Raw genomic sequence first — 13,341 nt, 5'->3', positions numbered from 1 at the left:
AATTCAGAGACCTTAACTATGCAATATCCTGGTGGAACTTGCATGTAATGAAGATTTTAGACCAAATTCTTCTTTGGTCACAGCAGTAATTTTTTGATTTCAGGACTGGTTCAAATCAAATCAGATCTTGACCACATTGAGCTCTGGCAGGTTTTTGGGCAATGCCTCCTTCCCTGCTTGAAGAACTGCTCAAATGGGTCAATCCTGCTCTGAGTGGAGTCTCAGGGACCATCAGTCACCTGCAATATCCTCTGATTCTGAGTGCAAAGTGAAAGGATATGGAATTTAGATAAAGAATTGGTTAGCCAAAGAATTTTACTCAAAGCAATAATCCACAAATAAAAATATGTTTAACTAGCCCTAAGAAAGCCATTTTCCAGTTTCACCTGCAGGAGAGGCACAACTGATTAATACAAGTTCCAGACTGGAAAGAAATATTTTCCTTTCTAAGCATTTCATTTGGATCCTGACAGTTCTTTCACAATCCTTTGGGTTTTCAGCTCTCTACTTCAAATATATTATTCCAGGTAATAACTAAAATATTTAACAGTTTTATCTCCTCTCAGTGGTGCTATGAAAGTACTTTTTGGAGGTCTAAAATGTTTCTTGCAGAGCATCTGAAGGACATTGCAGCCCCTCTCAGCTGGAAGTGGGTGCTCAAGACACTTCTGACCTTTTTACCCTTTTATCAATGAGACTTTTATATACTCACTTTACAATTAGACCATCCATACCAGTCCTTTTTTTGTTTCTTTATAAAGTCTCTCTGCTGCCTCCTCTTAGCAGTGACTCTTTTGCAGCAGGCCTTGCTTTTTTGGGCTGCATGTTCTATTTTCCTGGAATGAATCTCATATCACTTCTGAAATGTGGAATACAGTCAAAGGGAGGGATATTGACTGCATCCTCACATAAAACTGCTGAGAAGGACACAGAAAATGGATCTTACCCCTGGCTGAGAAGGACTTAGCCCCATCCCAAGACTACTAGACTAAACTCAGCCTACTAATAAAAAATGTCAAACCACCTCCCTTTTAGGAGTTCTACTCCACATTTAACCAGGGATGCTGTTCTTACATGAGCCTCCATCAGTTTCAAATGCAGGCAGGTGATGCCTCTCTTCATTCAGTCCTTTCAGGTGAGATGCACCTGGATGTGGACAGGTCTAGGAAGCCCCAGGTGAGAAACCTGTGCTGCAGTGGGGACAGCATGCAAAGGAGTTTCCTCTTTAATATCTTACATTTATTTTAAGTGGATGTGTCCTAAATTGTGCAGTTAAAGACCTTAATCATTGAGGGGGTCTCCTCACTGTACAGTTTTGTATCCCAGACACTTAGGAGAAAGGCTAGAATGCAAAGAACTGAAATCCACTTTTTTTTCCCCTTTCAGTTGGATTACATTATCGTGGTAGGTCTCTTCTAAGTGAAAATAATCTATTATGTCCCTTTGTCCCTTTTATTGAGTTCAGTCTTAAGCAACAATTGCACTAGGAGCCCCTCATCCTATTTTTGCCTATCTTTGGGTAACAGCCTGTCTTCACTGCTGAGTGATACTCTGATCAACAGGGAAAAAACAGAGAAATGGACCATTTCCCCTAAGCCATCATAAATATTTCCTGCCAGAACCCCCGTGATAAAATGGAGCTGCTGATTTCATATTGCAGCTGCATCCCAGAATGGCAAAAAGGAATTGCATGGTGTTGCTGCTTAGGGAGCCCATAAAGTCCTAGCGAGATCTCTGTCCCCACATGCCCACGCCAAGGAATGGATATGATAAAGCTTGGACCTCATCCAAACCCTGCTTTCTGTCTCCAGCTTTCTGTTTGCAGCAGCCGAGCCTTTCAAATTTATACTGGAATAATGTGACCTCGGGAGATCTTTATTTAAACAAATAGAATTAGGTTGTATAGCTATGTGGTTAATGACAGCTCCTGAAACACATTCAGCAGCAATTTGATGTTATTATTACAGCTAAGTAGTTTCCATAAGGTCTCAGTTAAATATTTCTCCACTAACTCACCAAGACAAAGAGTTGACCTCAGCTTTCTTTTGGAGTCCATCAATACAGCTCCTTGCGAAGCAGAAGGGCTGTTTAAAACAAGAATAAATCCAAGAACCTCCACCTCCTCCTGTTCCATATTAGCTAAACACACTGAGCTGGCAGGGCTGCCCAACCCCTGATGGCCCATAAGAGCTGTTTTCATTCTATTTTTAAGGGTAAAGTTCTCTATAAAGGTGGGCTGCCTGCTGGGCTCATGATGGATTTAAGATGCTGGTATTCAGATTAGGGCAGATGCAGCTAAAAAGGAAGGAAAATATGTTCTAGTCTTGCTGTTGTGTTCAATGAAAGTATAATCACATCAGGCATTTTTTTTTCAAATTAGCATTATTTGTGTTTAGACTTCATTAGCACAGTTTAAATTGAACAGTTGGTTACAGTAAACCCTACAGAAACAGGGACATGCTTCAGCTTCTTTGCAAAGAGGCATGGGGTCTGCATATTTATAGAGATCCATGGAAAATATAGCAAATAAAAAACACAGATGTTTTTGTGTGAATTCAATTCATATTAGCAATGTGAAGCTATCACCATGAAGGAAAAAGATTCTGTTAATAAGAGAGCATCTCTGCACTTGTCAGCAGGACAGAAATGTTCTGTAGATAGGTATTTTCTTTAGAATATGCACATTGTAAAGCTCACCAAGCCTGACATTGCCCCAGCCTCTGGGTTCACGTGCAGGGGCAGATATAGAATGTTTTGGGTTGAAAGGAACCTTAAAGATCACCTTTGCAAGTCTCTGCCATATTCAGGGACAATTTCCACTGTCCCAGGTTGCTCCAAGCCCCGTCCAACCTGGCCTTGAACACTTCCAGGGACTCAGGGGCAGCCACAGCTGCTCTGGGCACTCTCTGCCAGGGCCTCACCTCCTCACAGGGACGAAGTAGAAACACAGACTTTAATTTCCCTCAAAGCACAGCTACATGAGACCTGCATGAATTTTTGAGGGTGAAATACACATTTTTTGCTGCTTGGCCTCTCTGGTCTTGGAAAGCTCTGCTGGACCCAGGGAATGTTGTGGGCTGCCAGGCAGATCTGGCGCTCCAGAGGTGCCCAGCACTCTCTCAGAAGGGTTAACTGAGAAAGAGCTACCTGAGCTTTATCTACTGCCTGGAAAAGTTCTCATGTCCGCCTATGAAGTTGCCCTGTTATCCCAGATGTCCTTGTCCGTGCCTTCTACTTGCCCTCTATACTTTTAAGCCTGAACTAATGTAAAACTACATCCTCCAAAACGTCAAGGCCCATTTCCTCCAATCTTCCCTTCATGAGCATTAACTCCTGAAGAGCGTGGGATACATACAGTTTCCTGACTGGCACACAGCCCTCTCTTCCAATTCCAGGTAAATTAACAGCATGAGCTGCTCTTCCTTCTGTTCAAGGTTGTAGCTTTGCACCAAGCCTTTGATGTCTGGGGACTAAAAAGGTCATGGGATCATGGAACTCTGATGGCTCACCAGCAATGGGGCACCTCTGGAGGCAGTGGCTGGCTGCTGGAGTCCCAAGGACAGCGCCAAAATCTGCTAAAGCCCCATGAGGTTCTGCCCACCCATCAGCAAGCAGAGGTGATGGCACTGCAGGAGGAGTGAACCCAGCACTGGAGAAGCAGGACACCTCTGTGAGAGTCTCCACTTGTTCTCCGTGATTTAAAAAAGTAACTACAGGAAAAGAAACAAGATTTTGCTTACAAATATGATTGAAACACCTCTGTGGAGGCTTTTACAGCAACCAAGGGAGCACACTGTGAGTTTGTAATCAGGCCACGCTGTACTGTCAGAGACTGAGTCCTTTCAGCAGCCGTGGCAATGACGTGCATGTGTTGAAAAGTGAAAAAAAAAACTTTATGTTTTTCCCCGTGGGGGAAAACACTGAAAGCCTTTTTTCCTTTTTAATATACTAGGAGGTGTAAAAGATTTCATGCTATCTTCAGATGTCAGCGTTAGATTAGGATGTAATGACAGAGGACATAAGGTATTGCTGGACAGTAAAATGCCTCTGGCCACAAGCAAGCCTGTCCTCATTAATTTTATCTCAACCTCATCTCTCTGATTTGTCACTGGCTCTGAATTCTTCAATCCCTTCTCTCCATAAAAATGTCTAGCTGTCTCTTAAATTCATTTATGTCATTGCCTTTTATGACCTTTCTTGATAACTTACTCTTTGTATTTTCTATCCTGAGTAAAAAGATCTGCCTGAGTGAATTCTCTCATTGGTCTTAATTTCCTAATTTTGAGGATTTGTGGCTATCTGTCCAAGTTATTCATTTCTGCACCAATAAGAGCATTATATTTATGCATATTTCATTTTTTCACGAGTTAAAAAGCTTGGAGAGTGTTGTTTCTTATTTTTTATCTTTTAATAGAAGTTCATTTACTGAAACACCCATGGGCAGCTTTTTTCATGTTTTTTGCCAGATGTAAGTTTGGAAAGAGTTTTAAAACTATACTTAACTATACTGTACCTGGAGCAGGGACTCGAGCAGGGTTGGGTTTGAGCCAGATGAACACAGCCCTGACTCAAGTTGCTGATTTTGACAAGTTCCTTCCCAGCCTACTCTTCTTTTCCCCTCTTCTATGGTTTGTGTGTTTTAAACCATCATCCTCTACTCTGTCAACTATGAATGCAGCTTCTGCAAAAATGTTCCTCTTGACTGTCTTGATAATTTCTGCAGTACTTGGAGTATTAAAAAGCTTTGAGAAACAGTAATAAAAATACAATGTTCACATGTATCTCTATTCATATGCATCTCTATTCTTTACACCTCAGCTTGGGCTATCTATTAAAGTCTCTCATATGCATTTTCTACTTCCAGACTTTGTGCTCCAGACCAGCTCAAAAGGCTTTATTATTAAAACTTTACCCATTTCATTTCTTTGCAGATTTCATTGTCCGTCACGGCCAATATATCTTCCCTTAATTTTCACAAAGTCCAGCCGGGTAGGTCATGACCAGATTCTTCTATAATCTTTTTATATATTTAGGCACTGTAATGAGATCATCATCCAGTGTGCTTTTTCGTTCAGGCTAAATATGCTACACTTCCTGAGTCCCTTTTTCATCCGTGGCATAAATTTAACTCCTTACCTTTACCACACTGCCGTAAAAACTGACTGAAGTGTCAAAGCTCTGGGTGGCTTTTCAATTTTTTGAGTTGGTACATGATTTTAAAATTTGATGGGTCCAGCTCCTCCCTTCCCTTCCCTTCCCTTCCCTTCCCTTCCCTTCCCTTCCCTTCCCTTCCCTTCCCTTCCCTTCCCTTCCCTTCCCTTCCCTTCCCTTCCCTTCCCTTCCCTTCCCTTCCCTTCCCTTCCCTTCCCTTCCCTTCCCTTCCCTTCCCTTCCCTTCCCTTCCCTTCCCTTCCCTTCCCTTCCCTTCCCTTCCCTTCCCTTCCCTTCCCTTCCCTTCATTCCACACTGCTGAGTGTTGCAGAAGCTGCCATTTGGGTGCACTAGTCAAAAAACAAAAATCCCCCAAACCAAAAGCTGACTGCTGTTTTCCAAATGCTGGCTGTTCCATGGGTTATTCTTGCCAGCATCCAGCCTCTGGTTTGGAAAGAAGGATAAAGGCACATGACTTTCTTGTTCCTGCATTATAAACCACAGAGGTAACAGAGTTGGGTAGAGAATTGAGTAAATTCTCAGCAAAACAACTCCAGTTCTGCTCAGGAATGTGCATAATGCTCTCTTATAAAGGGAATTTTTTCTTCTGGACTTATTAATAAGAAGAAACTGAAATGCTGAACGCATGGATTGTTCTGCAGCACTAAATAATTACAGCAAGTTCTTCTAGTTCTGTCCGTGGGCTAGCAATGAAATGACTCTTTCCTTCCTCTCAGTGTTTAGCAATATTAATTCCTATGTCCCCGAGTTATTTGGCAAGAGTAAGCTGACAATTCAGAGGAAATGCTGCATTTATTTTTTAGTACTGTCTTCAGTCTCATGGGGCCAGCAAGGAAAGACAACCATTTGTTCTGCTTACAAGGAAGGAAAAAAGTAATTGGGGGGTGGTATTTACCATTGTATAAATAAGAACATTTTGATGTTGAATTTGGAGGTAGATGTGATAGGTATTGTGGGATTGTCAGACAGGTAAAAAAGTGCTGGAGCTGATGCTCAGCTGCCAGGACAGGGAGCATCAGGGACAAAAAAAGTCCCACAAGTGCAGGAAGGATGGTGGGCTGATGCCTGTATTGCCATCCCTTTCTGCATGCCTAGCTCATAGACATGCACTGTGCATCACTTTAAAATATTTGTTTCCAGCTGCAATTCTATGCATGAGCTGCAGCTGCTTTGCTTGGAGGCTTCATATCCTGCTCGGGTGTTTCCAAAAAGATGGGAAAGTTTCTCAGCAGAAAAGGACCATGTAACAGATAAAGCACCACAAGCAAATATTTTTTTGTTTTTTTAATATTATCAGACTAGGACTAGATTAAAATGATAATTATCAGGAAAAAGAAATGCCATGATAGGCTTGATTTGCTCGAGTCTGGCTGATCATATGAGCACAGAGCTACACTTCCTCCAAAGCATGCCTGAGATCTATTCCTGAAACTGGGTCCAAGTGGTATTCATTAACAGCTCCACCATGCATATTTATTTTGCTCTGCACATGATAATGTGTGAACAACAAAAGGGATAATTTCATTATGGAGGCACAAGTAGCGGCTCTGTACTTGTGAGCAGGTTTATGTTCTCATCCTCTCATTTTCTGCTCCAAAGATCTGTCTGCACGATGTCTTTGGTTAAAAGAGCAGACAAAAAACAAAAAGAAAAAAAAAAAAAACACCACAAAAAAAAACCCAAAAAAGCCCCCAAAAATAGTTCCAGGAAATTCAAATCCAGATTAAACACATTTCTATGCTGATTATTAAAACATATTTTAAGGATCATCTTATGCTCTGCTTTTCCCACAGATCTCCCATACCAATGAAAATTGCCAGGGCAGAGATGGACTTACAGCCTCTCTTTGCCTCAGGAGCAAAAGCAAGAGATGCAGTTTAGGCAGCCCACCCTGGAGATGGCAGCACTGGCCAGGTTTCCCGAGATTAGGAGTGTTCTGTCCTCTCGTGCTTTGCTTGAGCAAAGCTTTGGCACAAACCCTGGTGCCAGGATTTCTATCAGTAAGTGTGGAAAGCCCACAGGGCTCCACTGAGCTGCCTTTTGCAGCACTGGTCTGCTGATGAGCTCCATAGTTTCAGTAGCTCAAAACTGCATGAAGAAAGATGTGTTTGTTGAAGGAAATAAAAGTCAGACCCAGGAAAAGAAGACCTAAATTAACCCTGAAAATATGAAGAGACAGAAAAATGTTAATATCTCAGCTCAGGGTGATTCTGAAACTGATTTTGAAGCAAACAAACAGCCAAAGAAAGTTATGGGGGAGTTTTAGAAAGGTATTTCTGTGGCAAAGCAGGCTGCTCCTGTATTTGTTACACATGAGAAGGATGCAGGAGCCTCGTGCATGTCCAGGCTCCTTTGGTCACAGCAGGACTTGTTCTGTCCTGCCTCGAGCAGAGCAACTGCTGTCACCCAGCCCTGAGTGCCAACTGCACAAACAAACAAATGGGCTGGTACCCACCACACTTGGGAATTTCTTTGATGAATTGCCATCAGTGGAGAATAATTTATCATAGCTGGACCATTTTTGGTAGAAAACACTATCTGAGCAATGAAATATGTCAGGCAGTACTTTTTAGCTGGAGGTTCTGTTCAGGATGAAAAATGCCTTCCTTGAAGGAACCAGCACACTGATACCCAGGAGAGGAAACAGGGATGTACAAGGAAAGGTCCTTTATCCCTTTATCCAAACAATGGAATCCTAAAGCCTCTTGTCTGCACAACCTCATGGTGAGGGTTGCTCTTGGAAGATAGAGAAATGGCAGCATGAGGACATGAGTGTGCATCCTACACTTCCAAACAGAAGATGTCACCTCTGCCCAGGAAAATTATTCAAATCTCAATACTTCCTAGGAAGGGAAAATTCTTCTCATGAGGGAAATGTGTCTCTCTTAGGAAGGATGTGCTTGTTCTGGAACAACAGCCAGCCAGCACTGCATTTCCACCTTTCACCACAAGTTCTCAGGAGCCATTGACTCTAATCATTTGTTTCTTGTGTCAGATGCATTTGTAGACTTTCCTCATTCTAAAATTAATTTGTGGTGTCCTAGAAAACCTGGGCATCAGGAAAAAAAATACAAGCCTTTTGTTGGGGCTTTTCTTTTGAGATTTAGGAAACATTACCATCTACCCTAGTGGTATAATAAACAGAGCACCTATAGGAACAAATGGACAGTTTTCATTTATGTCTCCTCTCTCTAGTAAAACTGCTTATTTGAAAGAAGCAGGCATTAGCTGAAACTAAATGAAACAAATATCCATGATAAAGGTTTGTGACAACTAGGAAGGAAATAGTTTTCTGGTTTCACCCAAATTTTTTCAGTCTGGGACATTTGTGCTGCCTGGAATGGGTGAGGGCCGAGATCTCACTCTCCATTACAAAGAGGCTGTGAGGCTGGTGGAGTTCTCATGTTTCCACCAAAACTTTTATTTTTCTCAGGTTTCATTTCAGTTTTGATTTTGTTATGTTTACACTGCAGTAAGGGAGAGCAAAGTATCAAAACAAAACTCATTCCATCCTTCAGAAAGCATATAAATGGGTTTAGAAAGGGTTGGAATGAAATTCTTCAATAACATGCAAGCCTTTCTCTCTGAAGAGTTTCACATCAATATCTTTGTGGAAACAAACATTTTCCTGATTTCAACAGGCCAGTGCTTCTCCTCAAAACACCTTTCAAGGTTCTCACCTAATTCAGAATGTTACACAGACACAACTCCAGAAATCCTATGACTTTCTTTAGGCTTTTTGAACTTTCCTAAAACAAAGGCACGACTTTCTGTTCCATTTTCTGGGACAGAAAGACCTATGGAAAATCGTAATTGTTTAACATTCACTAGAGTTTTGCAGCAGAGGGTGAAACACAAGCCTATATTCTCAGGTTCTCCAAACCCCTCCACTTTACAGCTGGGGTCCAGAAGAGAGCACCTGACATTTCCTCAGTGTCCTCACCTGGCACTGCTGATGGGCAAAGGCTCCATGCAATTGGAATCATGCTTTGAAATCCATGACCCTTTTTGGGAAGCTGAACATATATTGCTGAAGCTCCACCAGCAGAAGGAGGGCAACCAGCTGCATCCTCATTTCCCTCCCAGTGCACTCCTAAGAATCCCAGTGGGTAACAGAAATTTTTCTTTATTACAGCCCCTCTCTGTATGGATTAATGCACTCACTGCAGCCTTCTAGCGCTCCACTGCTCAAGTAATAGACTGTAATATCCCTGACATTCAGGAGGAAAAAAACAGAATACAATTAAAAACAGAATACATAATATTCACTGAAATAAAACAGATTTCCAATCAATTAAAACAGACTCTCCTTCCAATAGCACCAGACAAATAATACATTTACAAAACTAATCGGTTCTACACAAGCTGAGCTAATGAGTGTCATTTGGGTCACATCCTCAAATTGCAAATAAATGTTATCATTTATCAACCTAACACATTACTCAATAAATCTTCTGCACCACTGTTCATACTTATCAGCTGTGTCATTTAATATTCCTTTCTGGTTTAGAAAACTATTTCCTCTGGTTCCTGACCCTTTGTAATGAAAAACTCCTGAAAACAGACAGTAGCTAATTCAAGAATCATATAATTTGGAGCTAATCAGTGCTGTGGCTGGTGTTGAAATGCTCTAATATTAATTTCTCAATGGATCTCCTTCCAGGATGGAAAATACTACAAGCTGTTGAGATGAAATTTTCATTTAAGGAAGGTCAGACTGTAGTCAATGCCATAAGAGGTTTTACAGTATATAAAAGCATGACAATTATTTTCTGTTTTTTCATTTATGCAAGAGCAATTTGGACACTCCCAATCTGAGGCATAAACCCTCTCCATCTCAGCCACCCGATGCACAACACACCACCTCACATGCAGATTGGTGATTCTGGTGATTTCAGCATCCCCCAGTCCCTGCTGCGATGGAAATGAGAGAGGGGGAAGCTTCCAAACACTGCTGGGCAACATCCCTCCTTCCCCCCTGACAGCCAAGGGGCAAACAGGCCTTGATACCTGGGGGCTCCTTTCCTTTGTCCCAAACTGCTTCCCCAGCAGAGGCATCGTGGCAGGGCTCACTGCAGGCTCACACAGAGAGGCCCCTTTGCCCGACACATCCATTCCAGAACTGAATGACTCAGATTCATCTTCTTCACTGCAAGCACATAAAGCACAGGCACACAGCCGCTGGGACACCTCTGAGAGGGACATCCTCTGAGTGCCCTGCTCCAGGAGCATGCTTGTGTGTCTCCAGAGCATGTTCTGAGTGACTGCTGAACACTACAGGAGTCATGAGCTGCAGTGTTCTCTTTGTGCACCTGCTTTACAGCCCACAGCACAGCTGGACACAATCCATGGCTCCACACTTCACCAGAAGGGCCCTCACTACCAGTGCTCAGGGTAGCAAATGATCTGTTTGATGAACATGGCTGAGCTGGGCATGCTGGTGGTCAGCTGGCTCGGGTTGTTGTGTGGATCTAACTCCTCATTTTCAGTTCTCTTTTCTCTAGCTCCTTCTGTTTCCTGCTATTTCCCCCATCTCCTGCCCCACTGCTGCCCAAAGAAGTGCCCTTGCATTGACTCCAGCCCCCCTTTAGCACCATCATCACTCCTATCCCATCATCTTTATGGCTCCTAATGTTCTCATCAGCTTCCTTACTTTTACTTTCAGCTCACATCCCACCCATTTCCATTTCCCAATGGGCTACAGTCCATTTCCTATCACCTCCTTCAGTCCCTCTCCTTCTTTTCCCTCCTTTTCATCCTTACCTTTCATCATTTGATTCAGATAGGTTTTGTGATCCCCTGCCTGCCTCTGGCACCTGCACAGCTGAAAGCAAGGGTGAGACGGCATTTTGTTGTCAGCTCGAGCCTGGCTGAGACAGAAACCCCCAAATGCAAAGAGATTTGACTGCTCCAGCAGCTGGAGGCCCAAACAGAGTCACAGAATTGGAAGGGACCTTAAGGATCATCGAGTTCCAAGCCCCTGCTATGGGCAGGGACACCTTCCACTAGAAATATGGGCAGGCTGTCACCCCTCAGTAGGAGCGGTGCAAGTATGGACTGTGCATGCCTCATGCAAAGCTCTGCAGCAGCTCTCTGCAAAGCTGGGGACACACGCAGAGGTTTGAAAAGATTTCCCCTTTAGGGAAGTTTTGATGGCAAAGTCAGCAAAAAGCACCTCTGGTGCAGGAGCATCTGCTGACAAATAACAAGCTCTCATAGCAGGAGATTAAATCAAAGTATGGTGGCTAAAATTATGTAGCCAGGAGCAAACATGTGTAACATGTGTGGGTAGTTATAAACAACTGAAAATTAGAGGTTGATTATGGGAACTGTTAGACAACTTTGGCTTAAACACAGAATTCTCACTATAGATATGGCTGCCATGTTGTTTATAAACAGGCTTAGATCTACTGAAATGTCCTATCACAAGGAATTCTGCATCCATCAAAAACTGGTCACTTTGAAGTTCTACCTTATTTGAATTTCACTGAGAATGTATGGAAACAAGCAAATCTGCAATTCTGGATTTCCACATCAACAGAACTCAGATGAACATCCCAACACCTCGAGTGCTCCTTTTAGCTGTAGTTTTGATCTTACTGCTTTCAGTGAGAGCCTTGGAAACTTAACAGCACTGGAATATCCAAACTGGTTTCTGCTGTGCAGATCTGAGGGGGAAACTTTACACTTGAATGTTACATTTATTTTAATGTTTGTTACATTTATTTTAATGTTTGTTTATATAATTTAATAAACACATCAGTACTATAGATGGAATTTAGCAATGTGTAAATACCTCAAAAATAGTATGCATAACATTTATGGTCCAGCATAGTCATAACACATCAACCACTATTAAAAACCCATTTACTTGAATTTTAGGGTTGCACTTCACACTGCCAAATGTCTTAGATAAGTTTATCCAGCCATTTCTAATGTAACATGCAACATTAAAATAAAGGCATTTGCAGTGCCCGTTGACCACTTTAACCAGTTTAATAAACCATGAATAATAAGGTACATGCACAGAAGTGTCAAATAAGTATCGGGTGAATCTTCATTTTTAAAATATTCATCTCCCCAACTAGAATAAACACCTTTTCTTTGAATGACAACGTGCTGAACTCTTGTGAGTTAAAGAGTCTCTGTGCTTTCAGTAAATATTTTCCTTTGTGAGCTCAGTCTGTGTGCATTGTGTGTGTGGGGGGGTGCTTCAGATGAGTATTTTCTGGCAGTATTTACATTTCTATAATCACATCACCTGTAGTGACAATGAACAGTTGTTAAGCATCTTGTAGAGCTTTTTCTTGCTCAGAACTACTTCTTCCTCTTGTGCATAAAGAGACTGCTGATTCCATAACCGAGTTAGAATGTTTGCATTTAGAGCAAACTTCACGTTTGTAATCTGGAAATGTCTTGACTGAGTCATGTTACTTCAGGCAGCTTTTAGGTAGTCTCACGTGAGATGGACATGCAGCCTGTTCCATGAGAGCATCTATTTTCAGAGACACAGCAGGGAGGCCTGAGAGCATCCACAAACCACACTCTCCTCTCTGTGCACATTGCTGCACAGAAGTATCAAGGAGATTTTCACAGGGGTGTGAACTTAAGGCAAATTCCTTGCCTCTTTATTCAGTGAAGATACATTCCATGCCTTTATTCCTTCATTTAACTACAACTTTGTGGCACATAATCATTACACCCATGCACAAAGTCCTGCCTCTGTGCTTTCCCTTTGTCTTTCTCCCATTCAGCAGTGTGCAAAGCCCCAGCCTTTCTCTGCATTTATCATTCCTCTCCCTGCTGCAGCTCCTGCAGAACCTGGCTTGCGTGCTGAGGAACAGCCAGAAAAAAAACACCACCCAACCATTTAACAAGACTTTGAGCTCCAGTCATCTGGATTTACTCTGTGGATCTTGCTGCTGGTATTGATCTCAAGGAATAACTCTGAAATAGTAAGTTCTGGGAAAGTAAATAGAAACAGTCACCAGGGCTTTTTTTACCCATGCTCCCAAGTATTGAATGCTCCATTATGAAAGCCGTTCTGTTTATAATTCTTCCCTTATCCCAGCTTCTTTCTGCTGCTTGCTATTTTCAGTAAAACCTAATAAATAGTTTCTCTAGGGTTTTGTTTTCAAGGATGCAGAATAATGGTTGTAACTTGCCTCAG

Source organism: Anomalospiza imberbis, chromosome 7 (genome assembly GCF_031753505.1).
Source record: "Anomalospiza imberbis isolate Cuckoo-Finch-1a 21T00152 chromosome 7, ASM3175350v1, whole genome shotgun sequence".
Taxonomy (NCBI): Eukaryota; Metazoa; Chordata; class Aves; order Passeriformes; family Viduidae; genus Anomalospiza; species Anomalospiza imberbis.
This window is presented reverse-complemented; position numbering follows the sequence as displayed.